This window comes from Gambusia affinis, linkage group LG04, assembly GCF_019740435.1.
Source record: "Gambusia affinis linkage group LG04, SWU_Gaff_1.0, whole genome shotgun sequence".
NCBI lineage: Eukaryota > Metazoa > Chordata > Actinopteri > Cyprinodontiformes > Poeciliidae > Gambusia > Gambusia affinis.
Genome location: NC_057871.1, coordinates 31,197,402 through 31,216,512, shown reverse-complemented (window position 1 = coordinate 31,216,512; position 19,111 = coordinate 31,197,402). Strand labels below are relative to the sequence as shown.

Sequence of the window (19,111 nt, the reverse complement as noted above, 5' to 3'; positions counted from 1 at the left end):
GAGAAGCATTTTTGTGTTTTTGGCTGTGTTCAACTTTGTATGTTATAATAGTTATTTCATAATTAACTATGTCCAAAATCGAGATCATGTAAAAAAAAAAAAAAAAAAAGTCTAAAAGACAGAAAACAAGCTCAATGCAGTCAAGTGCCCAACTTAAAGCTAGTGAAGAGTGATGGTGTTGCAACACAATTGCCACACTAGATGTGTCAAGCTTTTTTGAATTCAGCTAAAGGTAATTCAAAGTTTGTTACATAATAAAAGCATAACACATTAACAAATGTGTTGGTATCCATTCAAATGTACGCTTGACTTAGAAATCTCAACCGCCTGTGGACAGTGCATACAGAATCGGTGCAGCTCACAGAAAAAAATAAAAATACAAATAAAATGAATAGACCCTTTTCTGTATCTCTCAGATTTAACTCACGCTGTCCATTTCTTCTGATCCTCCTTGAGACTCCTTCATGGGAATCCAGCTGTGTTTAATTAAACTGATTGAACTTGACCTCACAGTTCATGTAAGAGCAAATGGGAATCATGAGGTGAACTCAGGGACAGAATTACAGCAAGACACAGATCTGGCCAACGTTACAAAAAAAATTTCTGCAGCACTCGAGATTCTTACGAGCACAGAGACCTCCAATATCCTTACATAGAAGAAATATGGGACGACCTGTACTTTTCCTAGACCTGGTTATCCAGCCAAACTGAGCTGATAGGATGGGAAAGCTCCACAAAGTCAACTATCACTCCAGCCCTCCACCATCGGGGCTTTATGTCAGAGTCTGAACAACTGTGACCATTCTTGACTGGCCAAGCCAGAGATCTGACCTAAACCCAATTGAGCATCTCTGTAGAGACCTGAAAATGGCTCCCCAAACATTCATCATCACACCTGAAGGAACTGGAGAAGATTGGCAAAGAAGAGGCAGAGGATCCCCAAATCCAGGAGTAAAAAACTTGTTGCAGCATTCCCAAGAACACTCATGGCTGCAATAGCTCAAAACTCAATACCGAGCAAAGGGTTTTAATACTTATGACCATGTAATAGTTTTGTTTTTCTTTTTCATTAAATTTGCCAAAAATTCTGCATTTCTGTTGTTTTCTGTCAAGATGGGATACTGAGTGTACATTCATGAGAAACAATATAAACGTTTTTTGATCTTGGCTGCAATGAAATGAAGAGGGAAAAACTAAAATGGGTCTGAATAATTTCTGTGCCCACTGTACTTCCATTTCAGCTAGCTTTGATAGTTGTAGAAGCTTTCGATTGTTTTGATACTTAAAGCTCTGTTTTTTACGTTTGTTAAAACTGTCCGAGGCGGTCCACCAGCAGCCCATCGTGTTTTTGTTTAAAATGATGTTACGTTGACAGTAAATGTAGAAATACTACTTGATAATTATCTTACCGGAAGACTTTGCTGTCAATACTTAAACACACAACTACAGAGTCTTAAAGCCAAGAAATAAAATAAATTTAAAAAATTAAAATTACCAGTTATTTACATGTCTGTTAAATCCAAATTAAGTAATCAGTCAGTGGATTTAATGCTGATCACATGTAAAACTGGCCCATGGTTTTACATGTGGTTTTCCATAGATGCAAACAAAGACCACAGATATAGCCAATGCTCAATAAATTAGATATTTACATAAAATATTTACACAGTAAACATTTTAACATAGATAAGGTAAAATATTTTAAATTGTTTAACATTTAAATGCAAGATTTTAAGGAGCTTGCAAGAACATTCCTCATATTTAGACTGTTTTCTTACCATAGCAACAATCTGATGGTTTTAGTTTAGTCTTTGAGTTTGAGTTCTGTTTGCTCACAAATATATCTCAGTAAATTACAATTGTAACTAATTGCTTTTAAGGTTGGCCAGTTAAACAACTGATGCTGATATTTGCCCCTTTAATTCACTGCTGGCATATTCAGATCAAGCCCCATTATAATTTTTAGACAAATGGATTATGCAAAAAAATGTCAGACACACCTGTTGACTGATCTATTCTTTTTTTCTCTGCCTTTTTTGTTACAGTATAATTCTTCTAGTCACACAGTAATGTGGATAGATTTAAAACTGAACTCTTGCCCCACATTCTTTTTATTTATTAAAAATGTGTTCATTTAGACTTGTACTTTATTTTCTTTTTCATTACTGTGGTGTGATCTGCCTTCTTCTGTTATTCATAGCGATATAAATAAAATAAACAGTTGAAACTGAATAAATTCTAAAATTACTAATAAACAGTGTGAGCGCAGAGCTTCAAAACATGAACCCAACATAGTACCTTGTTAAATAAGCAAGGAATATCATCAATTTTGGAGTCTTCTATCTTGGCTTACTTGAAAAAGTAGATAAAATAGATATCTAGGTTTTTAAGTTTTCAACCCTGTTTTCTTCTTTTAGTGAGAATAAAATTACCCAATAGATGCATTTCATGCGCTTTGGCGCACGGACCAATGCGTTACATCTTTATGAGACAAAAACTGAGAAAAAGTACTATTTACATTCGAGTAAGTTTTTCACATACCTTTATTTTTATTTTTATTTTTCTATTTTGCGTGCAATTAGTTTATTGTCTGAGGATAAATGCGGTTCAGTTTCATCGTTTACGTTTTAACAATAAAATACTAAAATCATGAAAAATCATTGGGTTTGATGATTCTTGGTCTAGGTAACACTGTATGCAGTCAGATTTCAGTGTATTTAGGTGAGTTTTGACACTTTGTAGTTTGATATTGTCCACAGAAAAAGTTTGCATGTCATTTCATGCCAGTGAAAATGTGTGCGTATATTTATGCAAACTTTGACGCAAAGTTGATTTTTATTCATGCCGACTTGTGCGTAAAATATGGCGGCACACATTTTTTGTGCACACGCATGAGGCCCCTGGTGACCTACTGAGCTCATCAGATGAACTACAAAATACATAAAACCACTCCTTTAAAATTATCTGTGCTTCATTTGGGCAGTGCCATATGAAACTTTGATTGTCTTTGAGATTGTCTGTTCAATCTCTATAATTCACACTTAAGACCAGGGTGCAATTCAAGAACCATAGTGATTTCAGACTTTGCAGGTTCACCTTGGATTTCAGATACACTCTGACATGCTCCTTCCATAGCTGACATACTACTTCAACAAAAAAACAATGCAATTAGCAAAATTCTTGGTCAATAAACCACCTGATGTTGTGATTGACCACCTTGTTTATTTTGGAGGAAATTGGTTTTACTCAACGGAATCACACTTTGGAATTTAAATTTCAGCCTGAGTTCATATTTCTATCTACATCACGTCCTCTTGTAAATTGAATGACTTGTTTAGTTATTCTTCTCCCTATATCTTCTCTCCTTGGAGGCCCAAGGATGGACTCTACTGTCTAACAGTCCTTGAGTTGAAGTGCCCACTATGTTTAAACCAGAAAGAGAGGAAGGGAGGGCATACTCTGTCCCTTGTGGCTGTGTGGTGTTTTAATTAGATTCTCTTTACGGGGTTGTATCCTTTGGTATCCTTGTCTACAAACGTACACACAGAAAACACACATGCAATCACATAAATATAAGCATGGCACCTTGTTACTGCTGTCAGAGTGAAGCGCTCCCCTGGGCATTTTTTAGGGAATGTTAAAGGTGTAGTTAGGCTTCACTGATCAATCCCCAGTCATAAACATCTCTGTGTGTTTGTGTTTCTTTCACTTTGTAAGTGTGTGCATTTTACAATAAACATTGCTCCAGTGAAGATCCCTTGTGTATAGGCTGATTTGATTTATTGAAATCTATAAAAAGTAGATGAGAAAGGATCAAATAAAAACTCAGCTATAAACTGATGAGTTAAAGTGATGTAAAAAGGAATGATGTGATAAATAGGGATGCATTACCTAACAAATATTTTAACATAGATTCATAATTTTTTTGAGTATGTTATATAAACATACATATAGTTTCATCAATATTTAAAACATATAGTACAACTTTAAAAGAAATGATTTCCTGTTTGAATACATTTTTTATGTATCAGGGCATAATATAAATGAACTGAGCTTAATCAAGTTCAAGAGTCATAAAACACTCACTTTCCACATCGTCACTATTTTATTAAATTAAAATAATGTAGAAAGGAAAAACTAAGCACACCCTTGCCGCTTCCATTGAAGTTAGGAGAAAAAGTAGCAATCAAGTTCTACTGATAAATATGCTTGATTAATGAATCATCTGCTGGAGTGACTACCTCTATAAAATGAGTTTTGGCAGTTTACTGTTCTGGAGGATGCATGTGTGTTTTAACACACTGCAAAGATGGAGAATCATCAGAAATTTCCTTAGAAAGGCTTCTTATTCTGTCCATCAATCCGAAACCGGTAAAAAAGGGTATTTGAATCCCGTTGTTTAACTTTAAGAAAGAATTATTCAAAAGTCCAAGAATATTGGAGAAGTTTGCTGTTCCACCAAATCACTCTAGGAATTTTCTAACAAGTGAACATATCTTCAAACAAATATTGCCAGAATCATTTAGATTAGTGTGCTATGCAGAGGTTGGGTAAGTCTCACTTCTCTCCACATAAGCAGTTCTGTTGGTTTAACTTTTCTACTGTAAACCCTAAAGCAGGTGTCACCAACCTTTTTGAGACTGGTACTTCACAGGTACAGAGTAACACGAAGGGCTACTTGTTTGATACAGGCATACATTTTCTTCGCTCAGCCTTTCTAACAATAATACATACCGTAATTTCCGGACTATAAGCCGCGACTTTTGTCTCACGCTTTCGACCCTGCGGCTTATACAACGATGCGGCTTATTTATGAATTTTTTCTAACGGCCAGTAGGGGCGCTGGAGCAGAAAAGGTAAGCGTGAGACAGCTGGAATACATCTGTAGAGGAAGACTAATGTAACATCGTGCTTTGTGCATGAATAAAATTAGCTTGAACAAACCCTCATTGTGGAGAATGCAAGAAGAAATGCATATGATGCAGCTTTCAAATTAAAAGCAATCGAGCTGGCCGATAAAGAAGGAAACAGAGCTGCTGCACGTAAACTGAAGATTTCCATGGTTTCAGTGCACAGGAGGAAGAGGATGACGGCTCTCCGTGACTTTTAACCATATGTTATTTAAACCAGCCCTGTTAGTGTTGTTTTGCTATATTGCTGCTGTTCAGAAAGAAAAGCTACGGCATATTATTAAAACTTTAAAAACACCTTCTGTGTACCGTCTTTCTTTGTAAATATCTCATGTTTCAATGTAGGCACATGCGGCTTATACACCGGTGCGGCTTATGTATGTACAAAATGTGTTTCCTTTAAAAATGTAGGGGGGTGCGGCTTATAATCAGGTGCGCTCTATAGTCCGGAAATTACGGTATATGTATATATGATTACATGCTGCCTGATCACATTAATGTTATGGACTACTCACAATAGTTATCAGTAAGGATAGCTATGGTTAATTGCTATTATGTGATCAGACGTTTTTAGTTCAGAGTTTTAAGTTTGATTCCCATTTGGAGGTCGTGTGATTCTAAATTGCCCACAAGTGACTGAGTATGAATTGGTGCAGTAACACATGCAGCTGCACACGCCGTACAGACTGAGTACCTTGAAATTTTCCTTTAAATAAAAAAAAAGAAAGAATAGTTATTGTTTTATTATCTAACCCTCTTTACTATTAGCAACATTGTGGAGAAAATATATATTTTATGTCAAAAGATATTGTACACACAGCTGTGTACGGTCTGTGAAGGGTGAGGTAGGGCATGCCAAAGCCAAAATCTTATTGGTCAGTTTGCTTTTGTTTATTTTACGGGTTGGCGTTTTTCTGTAAGCTAAAAATGAATGAGTAGAGTTTGAACCTCCCATAGTTCTAAGATCCCGCCTGAGCTTTTTACAGTGTGCGGCTCTGGCAGGTCGCCAATTTATTAGCTTTTTTGTGGTTTCGCGCACTGAACAGCTGACTGGTCACCCGCTGGCTGACACCAGTAGATGTCGACTAGATTAAATTGTTTAACCCGCAGTCTTAGCGCGACGCTCAGGAAAAGCAGAAGATGTCATCCGACAGGTGACCCATCAGCTCTCCAGTTGGGGAAACTTCAAAGAAGTTCATAAACCGACGACCCTCCAGAACCGCACATGGTAAAAAGATCTACTAGAATCCAAACGACCGCTCTTAGCATTAGGAGAGGTTCAAACTTAGGCTTTGGATGCTCACCCCCAGAGACTCACACAGATGTGGGCTTAGTACAAGATGTTTTGGCACAAAAGATCTTTTTTTAATCCACAATTTTGTTAATAGTAAAGAGAATTAAATAGTAAAAATTCCAGAAATTATTCTTTTCTTTTTTCACTTAAAGGAAGATCTCAAGGTACGCAGAGTATGTACAGTGGTACAGCTGCAGGCGCTGCTGCCCTCCGATAAAATCCTGCAGGCGTCTGCGCAGTTCTGAACATTAACTGTAGGAAAGAGTTTTATACATAAAGCAATTTATTTTAAACGTTTTTAACATTTCCTTTTTTAAAACTCTAAATATAAACAAATGTTTACTTCAATGTAAAAAGATTAAATTAAATCTTTTTTTGGCAGTGCTCCCTGATGACAATGGCTATTTTTAGAACTTGGTCTGCGGACGACTGACAAGGTCCCCTTGGGCGACCGGTTGCCCGTGGGCACTGTGTTGGTGACTCCTGCCCTAAAGGCTCCCATAAAATATATGTTCACAGAACATATACTTTATGTTCTGTGAAGTATATGTTCACAGAACATATATTTCTGTATAGTTCACGGAAATCTACAGAACATTTCTGTGAACTCCCATAAAATATATGTTCACAGAACATATACTTTATGTTCTGTGAAGTATATGTTCACAGAACATATATTTCTGTATAGTTCACGGAAATCTACAGAACATTTCTGTGAACTCCCATAAAATATATGTTCACAGAACATATACTTTATGTTCTGTGAAGTATATGTTCACAGAACATATATTTCTGTATAGTTCACGGAAATCTACAGAACATTTCTGTGAACTCCCATAAAATTCACAGAAAGCTCAAAGTACTTTGACCTCAAAGTACTTTGAGCTTTCTGATTTCATTAAGATCACCATTAAGATTTCATTGTCAAGCATATACATTGTTTATTTTTCTCAGGACAAATCGCTTCATTTCCCACAATCTCCATGGATAGCAAGTTTGATGAGATAGCTGAGCACCTAGCCACGTTTCTTCTCCACTAGCCATCACACTCATGTCAATGCAACACAGAAAGTGGTAGTCATGCTCATAACCTTATCTGTTGCATACCAAACAGATGATGGTGATCACTTTTTCCCACCAAGCATTTTACTATGTGACACCAAGAACATGTGCACGGTTATAAAAATGTGCCTTTGCACTGATGCGTTTGGTGGACATTTACTTTGAGACCGCCTTGAGTGCCTCAATAGACCTCCACAGAGTGAAGTATGCTTGAATACGTGGCAGGCTTTTACAAGCTGTTTTGAGGATGCAGTATGTCAGGCCAGTTAATTGCCATGAGGACATCCATAAGTAGACCTTGAAAAGTCACTTTTAGGTAACACTATGTTGTGATTTGATGGAAATTTAAAATACTCTAACATCTTAAGTTTAATGAAATGACATCAGACATATGAAGTGCTTTTCTCAAAAGTCCACCGAACGTAGTCTGAAAGTCAAATGTCCGGACTTGATGTTCGCCAAACGTTTTCTGAATGCTCACTCTGAACATTCGATCATTATGGGAAAATGTATTTTTACTGTAAGTTCATTTAATAAATTTCAATATCTTTATACCGTTGAGTGGCTAAAATTTTTTAAAAATCTCTATTTTTGTCTTTTTAGAAAGTCAACATTGCTGAATGTTGTCCTCCAGTTTTTCAAAAGCTTTTTTCGGCATTTAGCGACAAAACAGAACTGGGGAAATCAGTTGTCTTTGCTGCATGAATATTGTTACGACCCAGCTCAGCCAGGGGGAAGGAGAAGTAACATTAAAGAAACCTAGATGTTAAGGCTTTTCAGTTTGGGATTTATTGTTTGGGTTTAACAAAAATAAAAAGGTTAAAAAAAAACCAAAAAAACATACAATCAAAAGTTAAGGTGTGATAACCAAAAACAAAACACTGAATAAAACAATGTCCACAAAACAGAGTTGGAAACCAAAGATCTTAACTAAACAAAACAGGACCAAAACCTAAGGTTAACAAACAACAAAACTCTAGGCTACTATAAGCTTACATACAAAGCTGCCCAAAGGGACTATCACAGGTAACAAAGATTTACAAAAGCTCACACAAAGACAATGCAGTATACCTCAGTCAAACATCCAGCAAAGTGGCAAGCTGTCTCAATAAAGACTCAACCGCGCCCTCTCCCAGGAAGTCTTGGGTTTAAAAAGGGAGGCCTCATCAAGGATTGGTGGAGCTGATAATTGGTGAGCCAATCAGCTCCGCTGTTGTAGACCTCAGGGAGTGGCACAGGAGGATTAGGGCTGCAGCCAGTTCCCAATAGAGTTAATTTTATTAGAAAGCTGCAGATATACAGAAAAGAAAGAGACAAAAGAAACATACAAGGCCACCGGCCGTAACATATATGTATTATCTGATGCCGATCTGCTTTTTCAGATCATTATGTACCAGTCCAGACAAATATCTTCAAAGTCCTCCAAATCAGCTGCCTTATCCTTCAGCATTGCACACAGCCCTTTTGGATTGTTCACCAATGTAGAGAGGTGATCAGCTACCTGCATCAGGTGGCTTTTGGTGGTTTCTATGCGCTCTATACACGGCAAGGTATCCACTGGAATGGCTAACATCTGAATCTGAAATTCAATGTGCATTCAATTTAAATATACATTAAAGTTGTTCCGCCACCATGGTTTGTGTTTTGGTTGAAAGTTTGGTGACCACGTGTTCTACCAGTGTAGTGATGACTTCCTTAATAGCATCTGCTACAACTACCTTAACAAACCTAGCAAGTTCTCTATTGTCAACAGAGTGGGTATTAAGTTGTTCTTGAACTTGTTTAACAGATTGTTTCTTTGAAGAAGCTGCCATCACCTTCTACTTAGCAAAATCCCAGATTTGTTGTTCCTTACCCTTAGAACTAAAATTAATTAGTTTTGCAGTCCTTAGAGTTTTTGTACATTTTAAGACAGATTAAAAAAAATAACATTTGGAAGTTAAAAGCTGGTGAAGTGCAGATCTTTTACTTCTCTTAAAATTTTGTGAATGAGAAAGTATATTGGACATACAACAGTGAACTGACAAAGACAAGCCAAAGTTTCCTGTAAGAAAATTTACAGTAAGTGAAGAACTACTTGCCAAATGAGATTTAATTAAAGCTAATTGAGGAGTTGGGCAGTTCGCCTGGTTCTGATAAATCATTCAAATTGCTACCAGTTTTTCTTATGTTCCTCTTTCTCTTATTCATTTACAGTTTGGTCTCTTCCCTATGTCTTCTTTTTCCTGTCTTCATTTCATTAGGCTGCTTTCACTGGTAGGGCATAGCTGTCAGTCACATTTCTGAAAATGTTGTCTTTTCTTTTCAGAAATTCTTCAGAATAAATGAGGTACCTACTTTCTATTCTTCCTGTTCTTCTGTCATTCAGACCTTTCGCTCAGCAGACAAGAGGCCGAGAGAAAGAGGACTAATAGAGACAGTAGCATACAGGATTAATGTTGTGATTCATGATCGAGATTTTCATATTTGGACTGTTGTGAATGTAAGCTGTAAGTTTTATTTAGTTGTACTTTTTTTATTCTTGCATGCAAAATAGCTCAGGAAATATAGTTTCAGTTGAATGACCTGGACTTTATATTTCAAAAGCTGTCATTTTGTTGGCTAATTAGAAACATGCAAACACTGATAAAAGATATAATAGCATCTACTCTGTGATCAACCTACTTAACAAATTCATGATCTGCTTTTTCTTGACCAACATCCTTTAAAAGTGTTCTAGTCTGCTAAAAATAAGAAATGTTGTCATTTGTGGTCGCGCTGGAACTGCCACAATTGATAGCAGCTCAAACGCTCGGTGAGAGGTCACACACCGTAATCACTGGAAGTACAGCCTGCCTCTAAAATAAACAGCTCCCGCAGCTATTTATCACCAACAACGACATATGGTGTTATAGACTGGCGCTTTTAGTCAGGGGAGAAAAAGTTGGATTTCATCATAAAGGCAGGCTTCCTACCATCTGGAGAGTGTGAAAGGGTATTTTTTTCTAAAGGATTTTTTTTTTTTTTTATCTATACAGAAGAAGAGAGTACCCTCCGGAAAAATAGTTTGTATTTTATGACTATTGCTCGTCTAAGTTGTTATTTATCCATACTTCCTTCCACTTTCTGACTATTGTTAATCTACCTGCCCAACTATTCCACTTGGTGTATTTGAATAATGGTGTATTGTACACTCAGTTTTTTTTTTTTTTTTACTTAAAACATATCCCAGATGGCGTCCCGGCAGCGCTCCAAAGTATGGATACATTTCACCAAAAAAGATGATAGTTGCAACTTATGCAGGGCTTTAGTCACAATAAATGGACGAAATACCTCCAACATCCTCAGGCAGCTGACTATACAAAATACAAATGATTTATATGAATGTAAAATGTTTGATACGTTGCTTAGCGATGGCGGTGACTCTCAAGGAGGAGAGCTTTGAGCACAGTGTTTTCTGCCATAACTGTCCCAGATAACGTTAAACTCCTCCAGGTCCTAGTTATTATATTAATAGTGCCAAACTGTTGATTAATCTACATCTCATATCAACATTTAAACATATTCAATAAATGGGAATATGTGTTCTGTGTTCATTTGTCAGATTAAAGTACATTTTGAAAACAACCTTTAAGAAGGTACTAAACATAGTTTTCATTACACTCATATTTCTACATTTTTTAGTTGCTTTATTTTTACTTTAACCTTAAATGTCATGCTTTCATTAGCTCTAAGCAAGAAATCATCATTAACAGAAATAAAATCTTTCACACAGTCGACATGGAATTACTCTAGAATGTGTTTAACTTGTGAGCTGAGTAACTAAAGTACTAACAAATTCATTAATAACTAAGTTATTATTAAGTTATTTAATATGACTGTAGTTGATGAGAACAGCCAAAGTGAGACTGGCTCAGAGGTAAGCTATCCCCCTCATTGAGGCAGAGAAGAGTAAAATGACAGAGGTGAATAAATAATAAGAAATAACATCTGACTAGATCTTTTTCACATCTTATGTCTTTAAAGATCCTTCCTGCAGAGGCAAATGTGCAAACTTGTCTGTAGAAAAACTGTTGCTGTTGAAAACATTCCATTTTATGTTAAAATATTAATTTGACAGAGGGATGCCTGGTGCTTGGTTTTTTTAAGCCAGCTTTAATTTAGTTTGGATCAAATATAATGCGGTGCATATTTTAAAATAAAAATTTTAAAGCGATTATTTCCTACTTCAGTGAGAATTAATTTGATAATCAATAAGGAATTCATTCAATAAGTGAGGTTCATATTGCCAAATTCTTATCAACTCCCATCCCTAATTATGAAGGTGGAAGACAAAAGGACTGGGAACCTGAAGAGTTGAATTATGGACAAGCATGAAATTTGAAATTGAAACTAGTAGCCACCCTGTAGAATAAAGTCAACACAGCAAACCATGAGTAAAGCTCTCAGGGTTTTCCACAGAAAACTTGCTAAGCCCAGTGGTCAGGGCACTGAGGCCATCACCAGGGTTCTGTATTAAAAGATGTTAAGTTGACAGAAAACTTAAAATATTACTGGGTAATTATGTTACCGGAAGACGTTGTCGACATTACTTAAACCCACAACTATAGAAACTTAAAAGCATCAAATAAAATAAAAAAAAAAAAACACAATTCAAATAAATATTAATTATTTATTTGATAAATAATTAAACACAAAAACATAATGTAATGCTGATCACATTAAACACTGACCCAAAGCAAAATAAAAATTTCAATGCTGCTAAATTTAGTTTAATGGTCTCAGCATAGATAAATTATAAGATTATAAATTAACATTTAACCCTTATGTTGTCTTGCGGGTCAAAAGTGACCTATTACCATGTTTAGCTGTAGAAAAATTACCCTAAGCCATGTTCTTCCGACGTGAAATTTTATGACTTTTCCTAAATTGACCCCATTGTTAGAAAAAGTGTTACTTTGCTTTTGTGTATATTTCCATGTGGGCTGTACACCACCAGGGTACAAGGATAGTCTTATGGGTCCTTTTTCACCCGTGAATTATAAAAGCATTTAAACACCAGAAAGAGTTCAAAAGCCAAAAAACGCTCTCTAATACATACACACACACCCACCCCATGCCCACACAACTGCACCCCACCCCCCACACATATCAAAGAAACTGGATTGATGTACAAATTGAACTTTCACTTTACCTGCAATTGCTCTCTCAATTTGCAGCTAACCCCTCACATCACACAAGTTCTCAAACACAACATGAAACAATCTCACATATAATAAAAAACAAATTAGGTATAGAGAATATGAAGGTATGCTGAACCTGAGTACTGCTTGTTGGTTTCACTGTCCAACAGGTGCTACGTTGTATGTTTGTATTGTGCATTCTGCATAATATCTTCAGCATCAGATGATAGGCATCTGATGCTGAAGATATTCTTGTGCTGAAGTTGTTCAACATAGGAGCGTCTTCATTCAGCGAACATATTCACGTTATGAAGATTTTCTTGAAAATATTTGTTACTACTAGTTAAAGCTAAAGCTGCACAGCAAAGTTTTCAGCCTTCACTTCACTCCAGATTTAGCCTAAAACTACCAGAGGGAGAGAGATGGTAAATAAAGAAGCCGTCCCTGGGTTATTTCCATGGAATCACTTCTGCACTCGGCCTAAAAGAGCGAGTTTATGGGAACAAGTGAGCAGACTAAAGCCAGACAGCAGAGCAACTGATCTGCCTGTACACACTGCTCTAAACACCATCCTATTTGAGCTCTTCACAAGAAGCATGCACAAGTAATAAAACTAAATAACACAGAGACCTTAAGGAACAAGTTCATATTTTTCTAAAAGCAACAACTTTCAACCTGAACAGTGCTGCCCTACTTTTAAGCATTGCTTCCTCATGCTGTCCTCTGAAGCATGAGGAAGCAAAAATCTCCCGTAATTTTCCATTACTTGGTCTCTGTTTGACACTAACGACAATAAACAAACATATTATACTTGAAAATAAACACAAAATAATGTAAAAACATTGTCCGTTGGAATAGATTAAAATGTTCAGATGCTTAAATAGTACATTTTCATAAGAACAATGTCCAAGAATATCGCCAGCTAGCAAAAGCCAAAGTTAATGTTAATCACAAAATTTAAAGAAAGTAAAACTCACCTTCTTATCTGCACAGCAAATCCAGCAGGCCCAAATGAACTCTGTCAGATTTGATTTCAACACTTTTAAAATGTCTATGTTTGTCCACACCAGAAAGTGTTAATTTAACTCTTCTTGAGAGATGGAACCTTAACTCTTATTAAGTGTCAAATATCAAATCTGCTGGAGTTAATTATTTAGCACTTACTAACACTCATTCAGAGTCAAGATTAATATTAACTCTCACAGAGCATTTTTTAAAACTAAATAAGAGTTATTTTTAATTAATATTAAATAGGAATATTTTACATTGTTTTGAACTTTTAAAAATCCTTTGGAAAATAAACATTTAATAAAGAGGCAATAATTTTCGGAAATGCATTTATTTCAAAATATGCACCATAATTAGAAAACATGATGGTTGAAAAGTTGAAATAATATATACTTTCATTCACATATTGCTTATCAGAATGTCTAACATATCAGCTGGTCAATGCAAAAAAAAAAAAAACCCAGTGGGCTTAATACATTTTTCTTCATTTCAATATGCATTAGATTGTTTAATGTACAAGGCAGAGAAAGGGATGCATGCAGTTCATGTAATATGTTTATAGTACATTTTCTATTGACACAAGTGGATTGCTGGATATTACAGAACATAACAGCTAACCCAGTATTCAGTACCATGATTTCTTACTCAGTTTATGTTTCTGTTGAATTTCTAATAAGAGGAAGGGTAGGTCTACCATCACAGTGTGGCTCTCATAGAGGAGTGATACAGCACACCAGTTGATTTTAGTGTGCTTCTCTGTGTTTGCATTAGAGAAACTAATGGCCTCAGGGTTTTTCTATTGACAGGGTATGAAGACCCCTGGTGCAATTAATTGAGCTTCATGGGTACCTGCAATAACCTCTTCTTCTGTTTCTCTCTGTTACACACTCAACCACACATGTGGACCTGTCAATTATAACAGTCAGTCATTCTCCATGCTGCCCTGAAGAGATTTTGCTTGTCTGGCTGTTCCTTTCACAGCAGCAGAGGTCTTTGTTGATTTGTAAATCAGACCATTAGAACAGTGTAGCATTCCCACAGAGAACCGTCACTGTGGGAAAACTCAAACATTAAAGAACACAGACAGAACATTCACATCTGGCACTCACAGGACCAGAAACACTCTCCATAATCATCCTCAAGTATGGAGGTCAGTTTACAAAATAAAATGAGACTTGTCACTCCCTGACTTACTGACATTCTAGGTTCACATGTGTGGATTTTGTGTTTATTTCCAGAAGTGATGGCAGGACAGGGTGATCCGTTTAACCAGGATAAAAATGGAGGAGAGACTACATGCACATCTAATCACTGTAGCAATTACAATATAATCTCAGCTCATAGCTCAATAAATGTTGATGTTTTTATAGTTGTTTTTTTACGGTAATAGTTAATGTCGCACATTAATTACAGAAATTTTTAAATAGGACAAAAATACCACATTCAAAAAATTGGCTCATTATCAGTTATTTAAATCAGTTTAGCCTAGTTTATTAATCTATCAACCATTTCCTACTAATTTAATTTCAAGGCACTTTGTAAGACAAATATCCAATTTGTTTTCAAATTAGTCCAGACAATTTTGCAATCATTTACAATCAAATTTGATGGGATTTGTATTTCAGTTTTTCTAGCCAGTAAAAAGTTGCTTATCGAAGGAAACCCAGCCAATTTGATTAAGTTGTAGACTTTGCAGAAATCCCTCCTCCCAAAAGAGCATGTGGCAACATGGGAAAGAAACTTTATTTTTTTTCCCTAAGAAATCCTTTTTGATTGTACACGTTCATGCTAATGACAACTGTTGGTCTTATAGTGACTATGTTTAGGAAAGAAACAAAGCCAAAACAAACAAAAACAAAACCACGTGTTGCAGTGAAAGAGAAATACCTGGCCAACCGGTTCTACCCAGAGAAGAAGACTGCTACTGCTTCAGTAGTGGCCACTGCACAGCCACTACTGAGCAGTGGCTGCACATTGTGTAGAAATGGGTGGAAGACTAAGAATCATAAATAATGAATTGTCTATTTTTCAAAAGGGACAGTTTTACAATTTATCCCAAAATTAGCCATGACTAGTTTTCATCTGTGGTCTGACACTCCCACGCATTTAGCAGAATAGTTGTGAGAAGTGGGTAAATTTTTATTTTAGCTGGGTCTTGTAGCTGTTTATCAAAAAGAAGGTTTTAAGCTTAGAGCTGGTTGATATTTGAAAGAGCTGTCTCATATTCTACTTTTAGAAACTATAGAAGCCACCAATAAGGGTGAAATGTGCTCCATTTGGAGCAACACGTTTCCAATTTTAATAATTTACTTCACTGATAACTTTAAGATTGTTTCACTTTTATGCAACTGATCTCTTCGTCAGAATTGACCATTCTTTTCTGACCTTTACATAAAAGGTCCTCCAAGGTTCCTCCAAATTTCTTCTCAGAGCTCAGTTTCATTGAGCTAAGTTTGATGAGCTTAGCTTGATATGCACATGTTTCATATGGCTAAAAAGTGTATAACAGAGGGCTCAAACACAGTTTGAAAATATGTCCAGAATTATGTGGTATTGTATTTAAATATTTTTTCTGATCTGATCAAAAACATAATTGTATTAGAAAATATTTGTTTAGTATCCAATTGCAAAGATAGAACTTTCACCTGAAACCGGACGTCAGATTCTGCAAATCATAAAATTTTAAAGTTTTGTAAAGATATCCTTTTATTCTTTGGTAGTTGGTGGATCTACACATAAATAACTTTTCTTGTACTGGTTCAACCAAATGAATCTCACGACAGATAGGTTATTTTCTCAAGTGCTGATACCATAATGCAATTGAATAGGCCAAAAGAGTTGACAAGATAAACCCTTTATGAAATAACAACATGCAGAAAGAACCTAAGGCAATACATGGTAATTTAACCTCACATCCTTTCATAACCATCATCATCTACTCTGCATTATGGTATCAGCACTTACCCGTCTTCTGTGTGTGCAGAAGACGGGTAAAAGTCTGGGCTTGATTACACTGCTCTGGTGATTGGAAGAAGGTTTGTCTGAATTTGATTCCGTTTCCATCAGGAGCCTCCCCTAGTGTCTGAAATTTTACCTCGCCCCATTTTTTCAGTTGATGCTTTTTTTCCTCTCCCTCCATCAAGCAGGGCTTGTCACTGTGTGACCCTGAGAAGTCTGAGTGGAATTTGTCAACAGCTTTAAAATAGTCTCCTGACGTCAGCAAACACAAACCTCTACATGTCATGAAAGGAAAGTAGAGAAGAAACACAAAAAACTCATGAGAATATTTTTAGCCATGCAAAAGTACTGACACCCATTGAACTTTTTTATACTTGTCATTTACCAATCAGACTTCAAGTAATTTCAATTTGGTTTGATTCTTATGTGTATATATGTATAAAAGAAGGATTTGAAAACAACCGTAACACCTGGGGGTGTTGGGGTTAGTTCAAGGATCTTCATCTGTGCCTTGTTTTAGTCCATCTTTTCTGTCAGCCTTCCTACTCTTGTTGAAGAAAATAATCCCTGCAGCATAATTATGCCATGAAAATTTTTTATGATGTGGTCATCACACCATAAAAATCAGAGATCATTTTCAGTCTCGTCTGACCAGCATCTGTTATTTTGTTTGTTTGTTGTGTATCTTAACTGTTTGTGGTAAATTGAAGAAGGGAGTCCACACTGTCATAGAGGGCTTATTTTATTATTTTGTCCTTCACAGAACTTCTGCTTTTTTTCTGAGCCTAATTTACAAACAGCAGAATCTCATTAAGTAATTTGGTAACTTTTAAAAACAACTGATTGCACTAGATTTTATTAAGGGCTTAGAGCGAAAGGCGACATTTTGAGAACCATGCATAATTTTATTTCCACTTCCTAATTATATGAGATTATGTGTATTTGTCACAAAAAACAAATACACAGGGAAAACCCAAAGAGGCTTTTGAGGTGGTTGTGAGAAAATTTGCTGGTCTGTACGTAATGCATGTGCATTACTGACATGGTATGATTTTCTGAAATTCTCATGAAATCCGTCTTTGACATACTGCATGAGCATTTTGTCAGGCTCACGCAGGAGTTTGTGCACGGGGCAAACATTTGTATTATTTCCACAGATAAATGTGTCTTTGAGTTGTTTGCTTCCTTCTCCGCTCGTTTCCCCGCCCTGCCAGATGTTTCTTTTCCACATCGCAGAGTCTTAAACGAGAATCTGCTCCGGTTCCTTCTGTGCACACATGTTTCTGCACTTGTGTCTGAGCTGGTGTGTGCAAGTGTGTGTCTTTGCTCCAGGTCCCATCCCAGTTGCTCTGTGGCGTGTCTAATTGGAGGTATTTTAGTCTCTCTAGAGAGTGAGTGCGTGTATTTTGTGACTGGGAATGTGCTATGCAGGATGTGTGTCTTTTGTGTGCGTGTGTGTGCATATTTGACAGTGTTGCAGACCCCACCATCTGCCAGCCCTCAGTTTAAAAACTTAAAAGCAGGATCTCAGAATCACTGGTATCACCTGTATCTCTTCGTGCTGCAGGCTGTTTCCAGAGCCACATCTCTCATTATGCGTTTAAGGTGTTTTGCATTTTGCAGTATCATGCCTTCGTAAGCTTAAAGAAATTGCTGTACCCAACATGGCAGCGTAATGATCCATGCCACAGCCAATCTGCGTCAAAGTATACAGTCTGCAGCTTTTTCTTTGTAAGTTGGACAGGGAATCTGTCCTGCAGGAAGAAGAGAATAATGCAGACAAACTTGTGGAAAAGTTTCTCTTTGACTTTTGAGTGATAAACACCTGTAAATGAATGCTAAATCAAATGTTGTTCTCCTTCAACACTCTAAATACATTTATTGAGTAATAATACTCCTGTATGGCTGCACAAAAAATTAAACTCTTTGTTTTTAATTTGAAATAAAAATGGTCAATTGATTTCTTACTTATGCTGAGATCTTGTCTGTTAGTCTCTGATAATAAGGGGCTTCCCTATGTGGAGAGGGCTCCTCAGTTCAAATTTTCAGAGACAGTTTTACTAGGATAAGGGCAGACCTAATCAGATAAAATGTAAGATTGTATTAAAAGCTGAAATTAGGATGTAATAGCTAATTACGACACAACATAAGATTTATGTTCTCATCTTTAATTTTCAATTGTGTGCAACGACAAGGAGAGACGGCAAGAGCTTGGCATCTATTATTCTTGGAGAGGAATCTTATCATCATTTGATCTTGGATCATTCCAGTTAAACATTTTCCAAGTAGCCCAATGCAAAGCCAACCTGAGGCAGAAGTGGACAAATCGGCAGTTTAGGCTTGCCAGGTCAATGTTGGCCACTAAGGAGAAATAAAATCTGGCAGAGTATTGATCTCATTACTTCCCTTTTGTAGTGTATTGTGTCAAGAATTTAGCATCCTTTCAAGCTGTTTCCTGAGAAGCATGGATAAATAAATGTTAAAGAAATTGATAAACTCAAACATTTCAGAAAAAAATGATTGACAAACATTTTTTTAAAATCATTTAAATTGAATCATCCTTCATTTTCAGAGCTTTGGTCAATATTTTCATTTTCAGAACTTTGGTCAATATTTTGTAGCGTTGAAAACCTCAGATATGAAGGGAAGGAACTTGTTGACCTAGAATTAGAGTCTTTAATCAGACTAATTCATTTATCAAGAAAGTCTGATTGGTA

The 19,111-nt window shown here is 36.3% G+C and overlaps 1 protein-coding gene across 2 annotated transcripts in view; it reads left to right on the top strand.

Moving 5' to 3' along the window:
* LOC122829010 (protein sidekick-1-like) overlaps positions 1-19,111 on the top strand; it is a 403,194-nt gene that overhangs the window by 245,310 nt on the left and 138,773 nt on the right. The gene's annotated exons all lie outside the window — the stretch shown is intronic.